At 45.8% G+C, this 17708-nt stretch overlaps 1 protein-coding gene and 1 non-coding gene across 21 annotated transcripts in view; both read right to left on the bottom strand.

The window, feature by feature from the left end:
- Positions 1 to 17708, bottom strand: part of SVIL (supervillin) — a 277505-nt gene that overhangs the window by 138675 nt on the left and 121122 nt on the right. The gene's annotated exons all lie outside the window — the stretch shown is intronic.
- Positions 7179 to 7259, bottom strand: MIR938 (microRNA mir-938). Its single transcript, NR_036014.1, has one exon. It is a non-coding gene; the product is annotated as a microRNA mir-938 (primary transcript).

A 17708-nucleotide genomic window follows, 5' to 3' on the forward strand; every position in this document is an offset into this window, starting at 1 on the left:
AAGCTAGACTGGTCTTCTCTGTGGAAACTGTGATTCTCATGAGTGGGGCTCTAGCAGTCCCGCCTCTGTTGTGCGGGCATGGAAGGAAGCCCCAGGAAGCTGGGAAATGACTGTGATTCTCATGAGTGGGGCTCTAGCAGTCCTGCCTCTGTGGGTATGGAAGGGAGCCTCGGGAAGCTGAGAAATGAGACAAGGACAGGGTTGGGCAGGTGGGCTTTGTTCTGGTGAGTTTGCTAGGGTAAGAATGGAGCCCCACCCGGCACCCTCAGAGCAGCACGGCTCTGCTAGGGTATGGATGGCAGGTGAGGACAGGCGATGGTGGGCTGGCCACAGCACAGAAAGGCACGTGCCCAGTGAGGGAGAAGTGCCCTGACAGCAACAACACTGTTATTTACAAAAGATGGTGAAATAGGAACACATAAGCAATAGCAGCAAAGAAGGCGAATTCCATTCATTTCACTAATCGTTTTCTTAATGGAGAAAGAACTAAAAATGTAAATATGAAACAAAATAGCTTTTGGGTAGGCAAACCCTTACGACTCCTCTTTCAAGACAAAAATACATATGGCCCAGGGGAAAGTGTCTAGCATCAGTGCCTCTCTTCTGCAGTGAGCCAGGCCCATATCCTCCAAGCAGGCAACGCGGTCTTCGGTACCTGGTGGTTCTGTGATGGCACTTTACCTGCCATGCCCTCTCCGTAGGACCCAGGTGCCAGGCCAGCAGTTGTGGTGAGCTGATGAAGTGACTCATTCCACACGTGGCCCTAGGGAAACAGTAGCTGCTCTGCCTGCTCTTGGCCATGTAGTCTGTGGCCCCATCATTCCCAGGACAGCTAGGACAGCTCGCTGTTTCTGCAGGACGAGCTTAGAGACCAGTCCCAACACTTTCTTTTCTGCAGTGTGACCCAAAATGTCTTTACAGTCATGCATGATGAGGCCAGCCTGTGTGCATGTGAGCAGGTGTCACATATGAGAGCACAGAAGCACCACACACCCCTTCTCCTTCACGAGGATTCCTTCTTCAGGGAGAGCTGTGCCTAGCGGGCTCTGTAGCTATGCACCACCATAATTTGTCCTTTAAAAATTCCCTTCCTGGATGGGCGCAGTGGCTCTTGCCTGTATTCCCAGCCCTTTGGGAGGCCGAGGTGGGAGGATCGCTTGAGGCCAAGAGTTTGAGACCAGTCTAAGCAAGATAGTGAGACCCCGTCTCTATAAAGACTAAAAACAAATGAGCTGGGCATGGTGGCACGCACCTACAGTCCCAGCTACTTAGGAGGCTGTGGCAGGAAGATCACTTAAGCCCAGGAGTTCAAGGCTGCAGTGAGCTGTTATTGTGCTACTGCACTCCAGCTTGGGCGACAGAGTGAGGCCCTGTCTGTAAAAGAAAAAAAAATTATTTGCCTTTGCCCACAGAGATCATGGGAAGAGCATTTCAGTAAGCCATCCAGCAATAGAGGAATTAAGAGGTTTGGAAAATGTGGGGGTGGGGGATGATGCCACAACTCAGGGAGTTTCAGGGCCACTGGGCATTGGGCTAGAGGGAGGACCCCCATCCCCTCCTGCACCTCCCTTTTGTTACTTTCTCATGTATGGAAACCAAGTTCCCACCCAGGGCCAAGTACAGAACCCATCCCATGGTAGCATAAATGAGTCACACTATACTGTCCATTTGTACAGCATTTCACTGCATGCAGAATGCTTTCCATATCTCGTTTCATCTTCACACCGCATAAATGGACAATGGTAAAGTGTTTGAGAATTTACAAAGGGCTTTAATCAAGGCAGCTTCGTGTGATCCCGCTAGCACGAAGTTAAGTGTATGCTGTCCCCATTGCTGCGATGAGGAGACTGATCTCCAGCTGCTACAGGTAGTTAGACATGGGCAGGGCAGGAGAGGGCTCTCCCGCCCCCCTACCAGGAATGTCTGGTGATGATCCAGCAACGATCGCATTGCCTCTCTAAAAACGGTAATTCGGCAGCCAGGGAGAGACCGGCTCCTGAGGTTGCACACCTGTTAACATTAAAAGTGTTAACTGAATGCAGACCCCAGGGAGAAGCAACCTCTTGGGCATACGCGTTAAGAGACAAAATGGCGAAGTATGATGTTGTGGGCATGTGCATAACTTCTTAAACGGGCTGCACTGCTCACTTCCAAAGGGGAAAGAGGGCACTGCGCATGCGGAAAGCCCGCCCTAAGGGAAGAATCATGGGAGAGAGGGCAGCCTATAAAGTCCCAGGATCAAGGGTAAATGCCTCCTTTTTTTTCTCTTGGGCCTTCAGGCGCCCACCTGGATCTCTTCTAAGAGTTCTTTCCTGTTCTAAATCCTTTTATTTTTACTTTTGAGAGGGAGTCTTGCTCTGTTGCCCAGGCTGGAGAGCAGTGGCAATCTTGGCTCACTGCAACCTCCACCTCCTGGGTTCAGCCTCACGAGCAGCTGGGATTACAGGTGCCCACCACCACGCCCGGCTAATTTTTGTATTTTTAGTAGAGACGGGTTTTTGCCATGTTGGCCAGGCTGGTCTCGAACTCCTGACCTCAAGTGATCCACCAGCCTCGGCCTCCCAAAGTGCTGGGATTACAGGCGTGAACCACCACGCCAGGCCTAAAACCTTTTAAAATACACTTCCACTCCTGCTCTGAACCTTGCCTTAGTCTCTTTCTGCTTGATGCCCCTCAGTTGAATTATTTCTTTTTAGGAGGCAAGGACTGAAGTTGCTGTGGACCCTTACAGATTCACAGCCGGTAACTCAAGGTAACTCACATCTCTGCCACCGCTCACACAGCAAGGTTAAAACAACAGGGCTTGTGACAAAAGAATTAAAAGCAGGGTGTCACAGACCCAGCTTTGTGCCCTTATGTTTCTAGTAGCATTATTCACTGTAGCTGAAATGTGGAAGCAACTTGGGTCCCTTGATGGGTGGATGGGTGAATGGGTCAACAAAACGTGGTGTATCTAAACCCAGTGGAATATTATTCAGCCTTTCAAAGGAAGGAAATTCTGACACCTGCTACAACATAGATCATGCTAAGTATAATAAGCCAGTCACAAAAAAATACTGTATGATCCCACATAATGATGTACTTGTGACATTCACAGAGCTGGAAGGTAGAATGGTCATTGTCAGGGGCTGGGGGAATGGGAAGTTTAATACGTATAGAGTTTCAGTTTTCCAAGATGAGAAGAATTTGGGAGATGGATGGGGATGGTTGCACGACAATGTGGATGTACTGATATTTAATACCACCAAACTGTACACTTCAAATGGTTAAGACAGTACATTTTATGGTGTGTGTATTTTACCACAATAAAAAAAATTTGAGGGAAAAAGCCCCACAGGGCTAGTGAGAGGAAAACATGAAGGGTTAACAGGTGGGTTCTGAACCTGTGGGTGTGGGACTGAGGACCAAAAGGTTGTTTGGTCCCTGAAGGTTGTACAAAATCCCTGGATTGCTGCCTGTGCCTCTGTGGACAGAAATGACCAACCTGAGCTGCAAATGCCAGCATGCAGTTACGGCTGCCCCCAGTTTTCCCTCTGCCATCTCTAGTTTCAGTGGAGATTCCTCAGAGAAAGGATAATCCATATGTTTGAAAACTCAGCAGCAACTGTCTCTGGGGTGAGTGGGGAAATAAGGCCTGGAAATGGGCATCAAAGGGCCTCCATTCCTTTTTAGAATCATGTGAAAAGCCTGTTAGGTTTTATTCAAAACTGCTGTTTTCAAACCTTGGCCGCAGCGGCTGTGTAGATGCTGGACTCTGGTTGAGGAAAGAGTGAAGCGAGAAAGAAAAGAAGATTGAAACAAGATTCTCACTACATTCTTCTGGTGACAGATTTGGAACATGAGCTAATGCACAGGCCAGCCCAGCCAACGTTTCATGAAAACAATGCTATCTACAGCTGCCTTGGGCATCTTTCAGAGCACAAAATAGCCTCTCTCCACTCCCTCCAGGCAGTTCAGTTTGTTTCTTTTTTTACTGATGCAAGGGTGTGGGTAATCCTTGCAAGCCAATATGTCATTTGGTTTAGCTTTAGAAATATTTGATCATGCTGATCTGGCAAAGAAAAAAAAATGTTTCCTATAGCAGGACTATTTCATCCCTGCAATCACGAGTCTGGGCAAGTAAGAGATGAGAGCGAGGAACCTCAGCCTGACACCCAGGACAACACTCAACTCCTAAGTCTGACCTTGACATTCAGGCAAACTCGCAGAATCACAGCTGTTCTTTTCTCTTGCCTGGAAAATTTAGAACACATTCAACATCGTGAGAATGTTGTTTTCTTTCTTTTATTTGCCCTCCATTTTTTTGTTCAGTCTTGCCTTTTTGTTTTAAAACTTTTTTTTTTTTGAGACAGAGTCTTGCTCTCTCGCCCAGGCTGGAGTGCAGAGGCATGATCTCAGCTCACTGCAACCTCTGCTTCCCGGGTTCAAGCGGTTCTTGTGCCTCAGCCTCCTGAGTAGCTGGGACTACAGGTATGTGCCACCACAGCCAGCTAATCTTTTGTATTTTTAGTAGAGGCGGGGTTTGGCCATGTTAGCCAGGCTGGTCTCGAACTCCTGACCTCAGGTGATCCACCCACCTTGGCCTCCCCAAGTGCTGGGATTACAGGCATGAGCCACCATGCCAAGCCTGTCTTAAAACTTTGTGCAGTCCTCCAGGGAGAAGCAAAAATAACAAAATCAATTTCCCAACGGTCAGATAGACAGGATATGGGTGGCTCGCAGGGTGAATGGAATTTACACCAAATGTGGAAGATGTTCATCAAGTGCCTATTGAGTAGGACGTTATTAATGACAGCCCTCTTCTGTTTGGTTTGCTATTCTAATGGAAGAGTTAGAGGTAGGAGGAGGGTAATCTGGTAAATGCATCCCACAAAAGAACCGATAAAATCCACTACATGTGGCAAAAGAGGTACTCTACTATTGAGTGCTTTGGGCTGGATGAGATTTTTTTGATTCTTTTTTTTTTTCTTAAGAGATAGGGTCTCACTCTGTTGCCCAGGCTGGAGTACAATGGTGCAGTCATGACTCACTGCAGCTTCAAACTCCTGGGCTCAACCAATTTCCCCACTTCAACCTCCCAATAGCTTGGGCTATAGGTCTGAGCCACCACGTCTGGCTGGATGAGATCGTTACATGAATCACTGAAAAACTTTTACTCTGAATTTTGGCCATTAGTTATGTATGACACAGACTAGAAATCACAAAGGGGCAGGTTGGAGGTGTCTTTAGAAGTCCTCTGGTTTAGTCATTGCCAACTGGAGCTGAGCATTGTTAGACCCTCCTAAGGAGTCTTAACCTTCCCATGCCCTCACCACACCCAGACATACGGCACCAGAATCTCTGGGCGGCACCCAGGCATGGGAATTTTTTTAAAGTTCCCCAGGTGATTCACCGTGCAGCCCAGGCCTGTTGCACCTCCACATCAGATGGAGAAACACACAGGTTGGCTAAGGTGCTGTTAGTGGCAAAATCAGGACTGGAAGAACTCACCATTTTCTTTTATAAACAGCAGCATCATTTACATAGTAAAGTTTGTCACTTGGGGATGCATTTTATACACATATTATTAGAGAATAGGCAATTAACATTTTCTTAGTCCCAGAACATGAAATATTGGGGCACAAAAGGACCCTATGCAAAAACGAAGGGGTAGAATTGTGATGAGAACAACATCCAAACAAATCCCGTGAACCAGGAGAAGGACCGAAAGACTGTTCTAACTAAAACCCCACAATGGCATCTCTCTTCAAGGGACCCATGCTATGGGACCACTTATCTGATCTGAAGTATAGTCAATACATATGATTATGAAGTTCCGGGTTCTTTCTCACACTCAGTGGTGAACAACTCGCTTCTAGAAGTCAGATTTAATAAAACCACATACATGGACACTCTCTGGTATCTGCGCGGTTTTAAAACCACTTTTCCTGGCTCCATTTCTCCCTGTCATTAATATACATAACTTATGTGCTGACTTGAAAGGTTTGTATTTTGTTGTGGTTTTCATCCTATCTCAGAGGTATGTCACTACAATTATACACGTTGGTCATCCAAGAAAAACAGCTAATGATATCAGCATAAATAAGTTCCTAGAGCAAAAGCATTGAAAAAAAATTTCCCCCTGGATTTTTATTTATTCACTTTGCTTTCCAAAATGCTACATGCCACGTTTTAACCTAAAACCAATGTACACATCAGTTTTACCCAATTCCAGAGCTGAAACTGAAAATTATAAAGCTTAAAATGTGCTACTCTGTATCTATCAACAAGATGCTTCTAAATCATTATTAGGGAGAATAATGCATTAATGCATTCTTTCTCTAAAAGTAGAAATGTGTTTAAACTGAACTATCCATATTCTTTCACCATAGCATCTAGCCACTTTTGTCCCCAGTTCTGGGAGAGGTTTAAGCCTGAGGCACAATTTGCAACTACTATATAGAATGAGGTTTTTGCCATAGGCGCATTTCAGGATTGAACCTGTGGCTTTCAGCTCTGATGCAGAGAGAAACAGGTGACTGATGGCCTACCATAAATGCAAAGAACAGCCTGGAGAGTAAGAGCCTGGGCTCATCAGACATGAGTTCAAAGCCCAGCTCTAGTGCTTTTTAGCCATGTGACTCAGGCTAATTATCCCCTCTTCTAAGGACAATGACTTTAAGGTTGTTCTAAGGATTGATGACATTCACGTTTGTAATAGTGCACTCTGCACCATGCAGGCTTCTGATTCTGCTACCAGGTGGCATCACCTCCTGCTCAGCACCGGTTACCTCTTTCCTCTCCCTCTCTCTTTCTTCTCTTCCTCATTATCTGTACTTTTGTCCCTTTGATCATTATTCAGCTTGTTGATGGCTGAGTCCTTTATTCTCCTAATTGTTTCTCTTTGTACCAGTTCATTGCTTGTTGGGATCACCACCAGTTCGATTTAGCTAAATGTTGACACAGTATTTGTTATCTACGTGAAAGATTTGGCAGTGATCTTTCAAAACATGGGGCCCTGGATTATTAGGTTATATTTCAATATTTTGCTTTTAACAATTTATGGAGCTATTGGCAACTCTAAACGCCTACAAAAGAAATGCTGTCCACGACAAAAGAGTTCTGATCATTTTGCAATGACTTAGGAGAAACTTAATGATGTTTCATGAAGTGCCCCCTGATACTTTAAGTGTTCATAAAGGCATACCAAGTTCTTAAAGGTGTACCATGGTTCATGAAGGTACACTGGGTTCACCTTTAAGGGCACATGGTACACCTTCCAACATGCCGTACCTGCTTAAGCTGCCTTGTCTCACCCTCCCTTCCCTGCTGTGGGACAACCTGGATCCCAGGCCCCAAAGGCTCGGAGGTATTACATACACTCTTCCATAAAAGGCCTGGGCAGGTGAAGTGTTCACTGCCAGAATGATTTGGGGGAAGAAAGAGAATGCAAATGTTTTTATTCATGAGTATAAATTCTTATGAAGTCAGGCCTTCTATGAAAATCTATAGACCTATCAATCATGTACATTTGTAAACTGCAGCTTTCAAGTGGCTTTGCAATATAATGTTTAAAGATGCAAATGGTCAAGCCTGAAAGAAGACTAAATATAATTTTTTAAAAAAAGAAAGGGAGAGGCCAGGCGCTGTGGCTCACGCCTGTAATCCCAGCACTTCGGGGGGCCGAGGCAGTTGGATCACCTGAGGTCAGGAGTTTGCGACCAGCCTGGTCAACATGGTGAAACCCTGTCTCTACTAAAAATACAAAAATCAGCCAGGCGTGGTGGCAGGCACCTGTAATTCCAGCTACTTGGGAGGCTGAGGCAGGAGAATTGCTTGAACCTGGGAGGCAGAGGTTTCAGTGAGCCATGATCGCACCATTGCATTCCAGCCTGGGCAACAAGAGAGAAACTCCATCTCAAAAAAAGAAAGGGAGAGGTATATCAGTTGTTTTAAAATCGTTCCATGCCCAGGAAAATGATAAGGAAGGACTTCTTACCATCCTGACGACTGAAACTCGAGCACTCCTTCCCCTTGCTGGATGTGTTTTGCTTTGGAGGTAAATAAATAAAAGCAAGTGCAGAACAGGACAAGGCTGTGGCCATGCATGGTATTTAGTCCCAGCTGGGAGAAACGCTGTGAAAGATCCCCACAAACCCTGCCCTCCCCCCTCATCCTCGTATCACAGAGAATGAAAATGCAAATAAGATTTCCAACCCTTTCTTCTTTATAAAGAAGAAAAAGGGAAGCAGGGGGAGAAGTTAGTAATTTTGTTTCCTGAAAGACTAAAAATAGGAATCTCTGTATTTCCAAGAAAGAGTTCTGTGGGGCATGCTGTGAAGCAAATAAAATGCTGTATGTACTCATATGAAGCTTTTAAAGCAAAAATGGAAAAGCATTCAGTGAGCAGATGCTTGAAATTTGGTCTCAACCACAGTGAAACAGCTCTGGCTCCCAAGAATTATGACATAATTTATGGCCAGACAGTTCATCTAATTTCTTCACCTGTAGGTTGAAAGCATACTTGGTTTTCATATTTAATAGAGCAGCTGGCTGGATCATGAGGAAGGTGATGAAATGATATAGGAATGAGCAAAGGGACCCTGCCCTCTCAAAGTGATCACAGTATCTTACTTCATGGAACTACTCACCCAGGGCCGGCCAGACTACATTCTGAACAAAACAGATATTGAAAAGAGCATTTAATGGGCACCTAAGGCATATGTTTTCAAATGACCTAACTGTTATTTTTGGAATTGCATTCAATTCATATAAAATTAGGCTGCTAATAGATGTCATACATAAAGTCAGGACTTGATCTGCAAAGGTGACTATGTAATAAGCCCACAGTACAGTCTTTAAAAATCCAATTTACATTTGTAATTTTTTGACTCATGTGATTGAATAAAGTTAAAAAGTGGCAGAAGGTTCACAGTGAAATATTTCCGCCCCCTTCCCCATTTCTGAGGTGCCAGTTACAGTAGTCGCCCCATGTCCATCGCTTCCTTTTTCAAGGTTGCAGTTATCCATGGTGCAGTAAAATAAGATATTTTGAGAGAGAGAGAGGCACCACATTCACATACCTTTTATTACAGTATCTTACTAGAATTGTATTTTATTATTTATTATTGTTCCTCTTTTTTTTTTTTTTTTTTTTTGAGACAGAGTTTTGCTCTGTCACCCAGGCTGGAGTGCAGTGGTGCAATCTTGGCTCACTGCAACCTCCACCTCCCGGGTTCAAGCAATTCTCATGCCTCAGACACCTAAGTAGCTGGGATTACAGGCATGTGCCACCATGTCTGGCTTTTTTTTTTTTTTTTTTTTTTTGGTATTTTTAGTAAGAGACAGGGTTTTGCCACATTGGCCAGGCTGGTCTCAAACTCCTGGACTCAAGTGACCTGCCCACCTCGGCCTTCCCAAAGTGTTGGGATTACAGGCGTGAGCCATTGCGCCTGGCCATATTGTTGATCTTTCATTGTGCCTTTATTTATTTATTTACTTACTTACTCATTGATGGATAGGGTCCTGCTCTGTTGTCCAGGCTGGAGTGCAGTGGCACAATCACACATCACTGCAGCCTCGATCTCCTGCTCTCAAGGGATCCTCCCGCCTTGGCATCTGAAGTAGCTAGGTCTACAGGTGCATGTCACTATGCCCAGCTAATCTTTTAAAAACATTTTTGTAAAGATAGGGTCTTGCTGTGTTGCCCAGGCTGGTCTTGAACCCCTGAGATTAAATGATCCTCCCACCTGGGCCTCCCAAAATGCTGGGGTTATAGCCCCGAGCCACTGCACCTGGCCTAATTTATAAATTAAACATTATCATAGGTTTATGTGTGTACAGTATGGGAAAAAACAGCATATACAGGATTAGGTTCTATCTGCGATTTCAGGAATCCACTGAGGGTCTTCAAATGCATCCCCCAGGATAAGGGAGGGAATACTGTTATTTGTTTCTTGTTTGTCCTTATGGAGTTTCTTTATGCAAGCAAATACAAATAGATACTTAGTTTCCCTTTCATATATAAGCAGAAGTGTGCAAAGTACTCTTAGCAATGTGCTTTGGAGATCTTCCCATATAGGCACACAGGCATTAGCCTCATTTTCTTACAGGTGCATAGTATTTTACTGTACGCAGGGTCTGTGATTTACTTAGTCCTCTATGGATGGGCCTTAAGGCTTCTATTCTTTTGCTGTTTTCAAACAAAGCTATATCACCTTGAATCTAAGTGTATCTGAAAGAACTCTGACAAAAACTGTCAAATCGCACCAGTTTACATTCCCATCAGCCACGGTTCCCGTCTCCCCCCAGCCTCAGCGGAGTGCAAGAGCAGCTCTAGAGTTTTGCTGCTCTGAGGTTTCCCAGATATGGTACATTTCTTTCCTCTTACTAAAAGTGAGGCTGAGCATCTTTCCATATGTTTTAGACTCCTTAAATTCCTTTTCCCTTTTTTGTGAGCTGTCTGTTCAGATCTTTTGTCTATTTTGATAGTTTTAACTTTTTAAAAGGATTTCCAGAAATGTCTATATTAATATATTAGCCATTTGTTTGTGATGTGAGCGGCAAATAGTTTTCCTAGTTTTTTTTTCTCTTTAGTGGGTTTTTTCCCCTTAGTGGAAAAGTGGCTTTAAAAAATATATATTCAAATATATATATATTATTTACATAATATATATTTTATATAAATAAATGTATATGTGTGTGTTTGTGTAGAGAGAGATAGTTGATTTTTATCAATCTTTTCTTTCATGGTTTCTTAATTTTAAATCAGTTGGAAAGGTTTGCCAAATCCACAGCTATGAAGAAATTCTCCTGTTTTCTTCTAGTACTTATTAGTTTTTATTTTTATTTATTTTGAGATGGAGTCTTGCTCTGTCGCCCAGGCTGGAGTGCAGTAGTGCCATCTCAGCTCACTGCAACCTCCGCCTCCTGGGTTCAAGCAGTTCTCCTGCCTCAGCCTCCCGAGTACCTGGGATTACAGGCATCTGCCACCACGCGCAGTTAATTTTTGTATTTTTGGTAGAGATGGGCTTCTTTCATGTTGGCCAGGCTGGTCTCAAACTCCTGAACTCAAGTGATCCACCTGCCTTGGCCCCTAAGTGCTGGGATTACAGGCGTGCGCCACAGCTCCCGGCCTATTTTTAAAAATTTTTGTAGAGATGGAGTCTTGCTGTTTTGCCCAGGCTTGTCTTAAACTCCTGGTCTCAAGCAGTCCTCCCGCCTCAGCCTCCCAAAGTGCTGGGATTACAGACACTGGCCACTGCAACCAGCCAATATTTTTGATTTTGAAAAAATGTAAGCCTGTACAAAGTAGAGACAATGCTATAATAAACTGGCATATACCCCCACCTGAATTCAACTGCTATCAAGGTTTTGTTATACTTCTTTCTTCTATCTCTTCTCTCTCTCTCAACAAAATTATTTTAAAGTACACCCAAAATATCAACTCATTTTACCTCTATATACTTCAATATGCATTTTAAAATTATGAATATTTCCTTGTATAACTATAATGCTATTATATGTAACAAAATTAACAATATTATTTGGTATCATCTAATACTTGATCTATAATTGATTTTCTCCAGTTGCCTCAAAAATGTATTTTTACGGTTGGTTTTTCCAAATAATAATGCATTTGTGGTTTCATTTTTGAAAACATTTAACTATTTTTTTATTTGTTTATTTGAGTCAGAGTCTTGTTCTGTCGCCCAGGCTGGAGTGCAGTGGCAGGATCTCAGCTCATGGCAACCTCTGCCTCCTGTGTTCAAGCAGTTCTCCTGCCTCAGCCTCCCGAGCAGCTGGGATTACAGCCACGTGCCACCACACCCGGCTAATTTTTGTATTTTTAGTAGAGACGAGGTTTCACCATGTTGGCCAGGCTGGCCTCAAACTCCTGACCTCAGGTGATCCATCCACTTCGACCTCCCAAAGTGCTGAAATTACAAGCATGAGCCACTATGCCTGGCCTACACATTGAACTATTTAAATATTTGATCCATTAGAAATTTATCCTGGTGTGGGGCATGATTTATTCATTCTTCCTTATGGTTACCCAGTTGCCATTATGTTTATTGGGCAATCTAGTTTTCTTCGTTGACTTTAAATGACAGGTTTCAAAATTTATGTATTCTCATATATATCTGGGACTACTTCTGGCTTTCTAATATGTTCCGCTGTCTTGTTTATTCACTTGCCAGTACCACATTATTTTAATTACTGAGGCTGTGTAATGCATTCAATAACTGGCAGCTCTTGCTTATTTGTCCATGTGAACTTTGGAATCTCCTTGCCTAGTTTATTTTTTTTCTTAATGGTTGGTATTTTATAAATTGAGAATGTGTAAAATGTAATAAATTAACTTAGGAAGAATTGATATATTTAGAACCTCAAACTTCCCTAATTTAGAACATGATTTTTTTTTTCAAATTCTTTTTTGTATTTTTTAGGAGTGTCTTCCAGTTGTTTACATAGATTTGACATGTTTCATGTTAAGTTATTCCCTGGTACTGAATTGCATTGTTACTGTAGCAAGTGTGGTCTTTTCTTCCTCTGCAGTCTGTGAATGGGCTGCTGTTTGGAGGTACAGCTTTCCACAGTGCCAACGTCTTGCTCTCTGCCTGAAAAGATGCCCCAAGGCCCAGCACACCCATGCTGTGACAAGCAGGGCACATCCCTGAGTCAGAGCTGGAGCAGGTCAAGGCAGCTCAAGGCTTCCCATCCTGACTCCAACCCCTTCACGGGCAAGGCTCAAGGAGCTGGGAACCTGGAGTAAGAAGAAGATGTGAACTGAGTTGCGAAAATCAAACTCTAAGAGCTGGGAGGCTCTTTCCCATCAAGCTTCTAAGAAAGCTAAACTTTCTCTAATATGAGACGAATAATTTGCTATGAGATTAATGTAGATGCGCTGCAAGACAGGCATCTATCCGATCATTCTTTTGGACTCACAGCAAAGCTTATCAAAGGCTGTCAGCAGTCACTCTATGCACAGCCCTGGATTTGGCAGTCACTTTGAGTATGGGACTCTCTACTGCCCCCTCCCACCTACACAACATTACCCCCGCCTCCTCACCCCTTCAGGTGCCCTCACTCACGGCCAGGCTGGGCAGGATTAGCTTCTCTGCTGCAAGAGGGACGTCAAGGCAGTGGAAGTGGGGTTGGCAATTACCTCTGCTGCAAAGTCCTCTGGTTGAGACACCAGGCTTAGCCTGCCTTCCTGCCAACTGTTGATGGCAGCAGTGGCCCATCTGGGGTGGCTGCTGTGAGGACGCCAGCTGCAGTGGGGAAGCCATGGCTGGGATTGTGCACTCTGTGGAGCTGGCAGGGGCCAGGAACAGGTGATCCCAGCAGGAGCCCTGCGCCCTACCAAGCTGGCAGGATGGGAGCCTGTTCTCCCAGGCAGTTGCAGCTGCCTAGCCATGGACCTGGGCATCCCTGCACTCTCCAGGGCCTGGGAAGCCTCCTATTCCTTCAGGCAGAGGTGCCTGTTCCCACTCTCTGGCCTCTCCTCTCTCCAAGTGCCCGCTCCAGCGCGAAGCAAAGTTGTGGCAGACCCAGCACCCTGCTGCCTCAGCCCTTTCTGGACTTCGGGCAGTGATGAGTGTGGGAGGGAGGCTGGGGGCATTGAGGGCAGCTGAGTGTGGGCATGTGGGTGCCCCTCAGTGCAGACAGCCTGGGTGCCATGGATGGCATGTTGATGGCAGTGGGAGGCAGACAGGTTCCTAGGCAGGAAGGGGTGGGTCTCTAGTGAAACCCTACCTTTAAACCAGGGATGGCCTGAAGCCTGGGGGCTCAGCTGTCCGTTCCAGGTGGAGTCCGCAACCTGGAGTGAGAACTTCACTGATGCCTTTTGGCCAATCAGATGGTGCTTTTTCCAGGCCTGCCTATGACCACCTATGGACCAATCAGCATGCACTTCCTCCCTTCTGAGCCCATAAAAACCCCAGACTCAGCCAGCCTAAGACACTTGTCTGGACCACCTGTAGAAAGGAGCTACCCACTTTGGGTCTCCTGACAGCTGTTCTGTCACTCAATAAAGCTCCTGCCTGCCTTGTTCACCCAGTTGTCTGCATAACCTCATTCTTCCTAGACACGGGACAAGAACTCAGGACCTGCTGAACGGCGGAAGTGAAAGGAGCTGTAACATGTTCCTGACCAGCTCGCTGAGCTGTGGGTGGTGACATGCTCCTGGGCTATGGGAGTAAAGGATGGCAACCCTTCTGGGGGCCCAGACCTCAGAGCTGGAGCTGCTGTTAACACTATAGCCCTCCCACCCTCTGCTGGTGCTGAGTGGTCACCCCACATGATGGGAAGCAGCAGTGGGGCTGGTCCAGCCCATGAGCTACGGGCCAGAGCAAGGTGGTGGGACTGAAAGAGCTGTAACACAAATGGGCTGAAACATGTCCCCCCACTCACCACACTGTAGGTAACAAGAAGTAGAGAAGAGCTGCAGCCCTTCTGGAAGCCCAGACCTTGGTGCTCCCTGAGCCATGGCTGTGACATGCTGTAACACCTATTTGGGGACTCTGCAGTTCCTGGTGTCTCTGAGCTTTCGGGCACCACCACATTCCCCTCATCCAGACGCTGGTGCCCACAGTGGAAGCCACTTGTGGCACATCTGGTCCAGCCGCAGCCTCAAAGGGAGCTGGCATATGGAGCTTCCCACCCTGCCACAGCAGCCAGTGTGCCTGGCTGTGCAGTGGCCAGACCCTGTGTTCACTCACTCACATACCCCCTTGCTGCTCCATGCCTGGCTTGCCCTTGGCAGGCATGGGATCCAGGCTGGTAGCACGAGCTGAGCACATCTTGCTGGGCTGAGTGGACGGAACAAGTCCAGCAGGCATGAGCAAAACTCAGGCAGAGGTGCCACCAGCAACAGAGGTTTCCAGCTGGTAAAGCGACACCCTAAGGATCCTGTGACACTGTGACCTCCCTCCCCCTGAGAGACTGGTAAGGACTGGACAGGCTCATCACCGTGAAGTCAGAGCAACCCCTCACCCTTTTCTCATTTCCACACTGTGGCGGGCTCCCTGCCAATCTGGGTAGTTTGTCCCAATTTTATCTCTGAGTTCTTGCAGATCTCTATCTCCAATCAGTTCCTCAACCTGGGCAATTCTTCCCTCATGCCCCACCCTCGTCCCTTCCTTTCCCTCCTCGCTGCCATCATTGCAGAATCTGAGACTTGTACAATCACAACAGCCTCTGAATTACCTCTGGTGGTGTCTCCTCCTCCTCTCCATCCTCCATAGGGCCACAGCATCTGTTCCTTCCAGACTCCCAAGGTTTGCCATTGTCCATAAACACACACCACTTGTTTTGTCAATCAAGGCTCTCCCCTGCCCAAACAAGCTCCATTCACTCTGCATTTTTTTTTTTTTTTGAGACAGGGTCTCGCTCTGTCACCCAGGCTGGAGTGCAGTAGCATGGTCCTCAGCTCACTGCAACCTCCACTTCCTGGGTTTAAGCAGTTCTCCAGGCATGCTCCACTATGCCTGGCTAACTTTTGTATTTTTAGTAGAGACGAGGTTTCACCATGTTGCCCAGGCTGATCTCAAACTCTTGGCCTCAAATGATCCTCCTGCCTCAGCCTCCCAAAGTGTTGGGATTACAGGCGTGAGCCACTGCACCCTGCCCATTCTACCTTCATGTGTCCTTTCCTCCTGCCCACCAACCTCCATCTTTTCATGAATCAAAAATCCCACCCACCCTTTGTGCCTATGAAACCTTCCCAGACTCCCTCAGCCCCCGGCTCCTCATTTCCTGTAACTCCTGTGCAGTGCATCACTTGTGATTCTTTAGGTGCACTCTCGCTCATGCATTTCTGAGCTGCTGAAGGAGGCTCTTTGCTACCCAAAGCACACTGGCCCCATAACTGTGTTCAGCTCACTTTTGTGCCCAGAGCCATCAGCTACTTCATAATTACCATGGACACTCTTCTGCTCTTTCCACATGAATCACCTTGATTTCTAGTTGCCTTTTTGGATACCAATAAGTAACACTTATACCCAACTCACTAAGTGCCTGAGAGGAATGTCGCCCCCTCCTTCCTCAGTCAAGTATCCTCACTGGAGCATGATCTACAGTCCCGCCGTCTATTCCTGCCTTGCCTATATCCCTGTGAATGCAATTCTTGGTTAACTCTTGTTTAGTGAGAAGGAAGCTTGTTCATTATCTTCAGTACACTGCTCCTTCACACTTTCAAAAAAAGCACTTAAAAGTCCCTCATTTTAGAGGCTTGATCTGTTTTAAACATAAGGACTGGATGCTGGTATGGCCACAGCTCTAGCCTGTCTAGAATAGGGACCGAGGTGGGGGGCCTGCTGGAACGTTTCAAGTGGTTACTCATCCCCAACTACTCCCAAGCAGGACGGCATGTAATAAGTCTCATTTTAGCTCTGACAGGCGTGTCACTATGACATATGATGGTTCAAACACTGGCCCTTGTTTAAGATAAAGAGCATTTGACATTTTTTAGCATTCGAGAATATTTTGGAGAGGAATCAGGAGCAAACCAATGCCAAAGGTAAAGAAGTCTGAATTTAAGGGGTAGCAAAAGGTAAGGATAGTTATTGTCAGATGTGGTTAAAAGGTAGGCAGGACCCCAGCTCTGCAGAATCGTGCAGGTGAGGCGAAGGAGCATCTCAGAGGCGAAGCTGCTACTTACGAGAACTTCTGGTCTCAACCAGTCAGAACTCAGAGTGAATCCTTCAAGGTGACTGGAGCCAACTGGTTCCCTGAGACCCCCTACCCTTGGGACAGCTTAAAGGCTTAAGACTGCAGATGGGTATTATTAGAAAATGGGGCCACGCCAGAACCAGGGGGAGAATCTCTCATTCCATGGACTTTACGCTCCAGGAGATACCAAATGGCCCAGTGGGAGGGTGGGGTTTGGAATGCCATGGAATCTGTTAGCAATATGCTGGCTCGTTTTTCTCCAGAAATATTCTGCCTGCCCTAGGGGGTAGCTCAGATGTTGGCAGGACTCACCTCCTCAGCTATCTCAGGAAAAAAAAATCGATCCTCAGCCCTTTTTCCCATTGCAAGTCATAAGAGAATGTGCTTCCACCCCAGGGTAGCATGCGCCAGCCAGGTGGTGAGGTCATTCGAGCAAGGGTCCTAGGGAATAGGAGGAGCATGGACAGTCGGTTGACTATGGATCCTCAACAGCCAACAGAGAAGTAATCAGACCCCTTGTTCCAGTGATTCTCAGGGAAAATATTTTAGAGTTCCCTGCTCTCTGTTTATCTCCTTTCTAGCTTCTTGTGTATTGGTAGTGACATCAGGCAGTGAAATGACTGACCATTCTTTACATCATCCATGGTATCAGGGATGGAGTTGGAAGTGAGGCTTTTTGGTGGGTTGGGTGGAATTATAGGGGAATCACTTGCACGCTGATAAAGGACCTCCCTCCTTGTGAGACTCAGAGTTTGGGGGCAGTGCTGTCCTCCCAGGGTGCTCTGCCAAATATGCTTAAGTTCAACAGATAACTTGTATTTCAAAGAAACAGCTCTGGAGCTCTGCACCCAGAAAACACAAGAAGAGGACATCATGAGTTCTCTTGGATTTTAAATGTGATTTTCTAAGAGATTTATGTTATGCAGTTAAGAAAAGAAAAAACATAGCAAAGGAAAAAAGATTTCAAAAAGTTTAAAAAACGTAGATCCTTAGTAAGTGTGCTTTTCCTAGTCACAAACGTCCAATCTGTACAGGACAATTAGGACAATGTTCAC

Source organism: Pan troglodytes, chromosome 8, assembly GCF_028858775.2.
Source record: "Pan troglodytes isolate AG18354 chromosome 8, NHGRI_mPanTro3-v2.0_pri, whole genome shotgun sequence".
NCBI lineage: Eukaryota > Metazoa > Chordata > Mammalia > Primates > Hominidae > Pan > Pan troglodytes.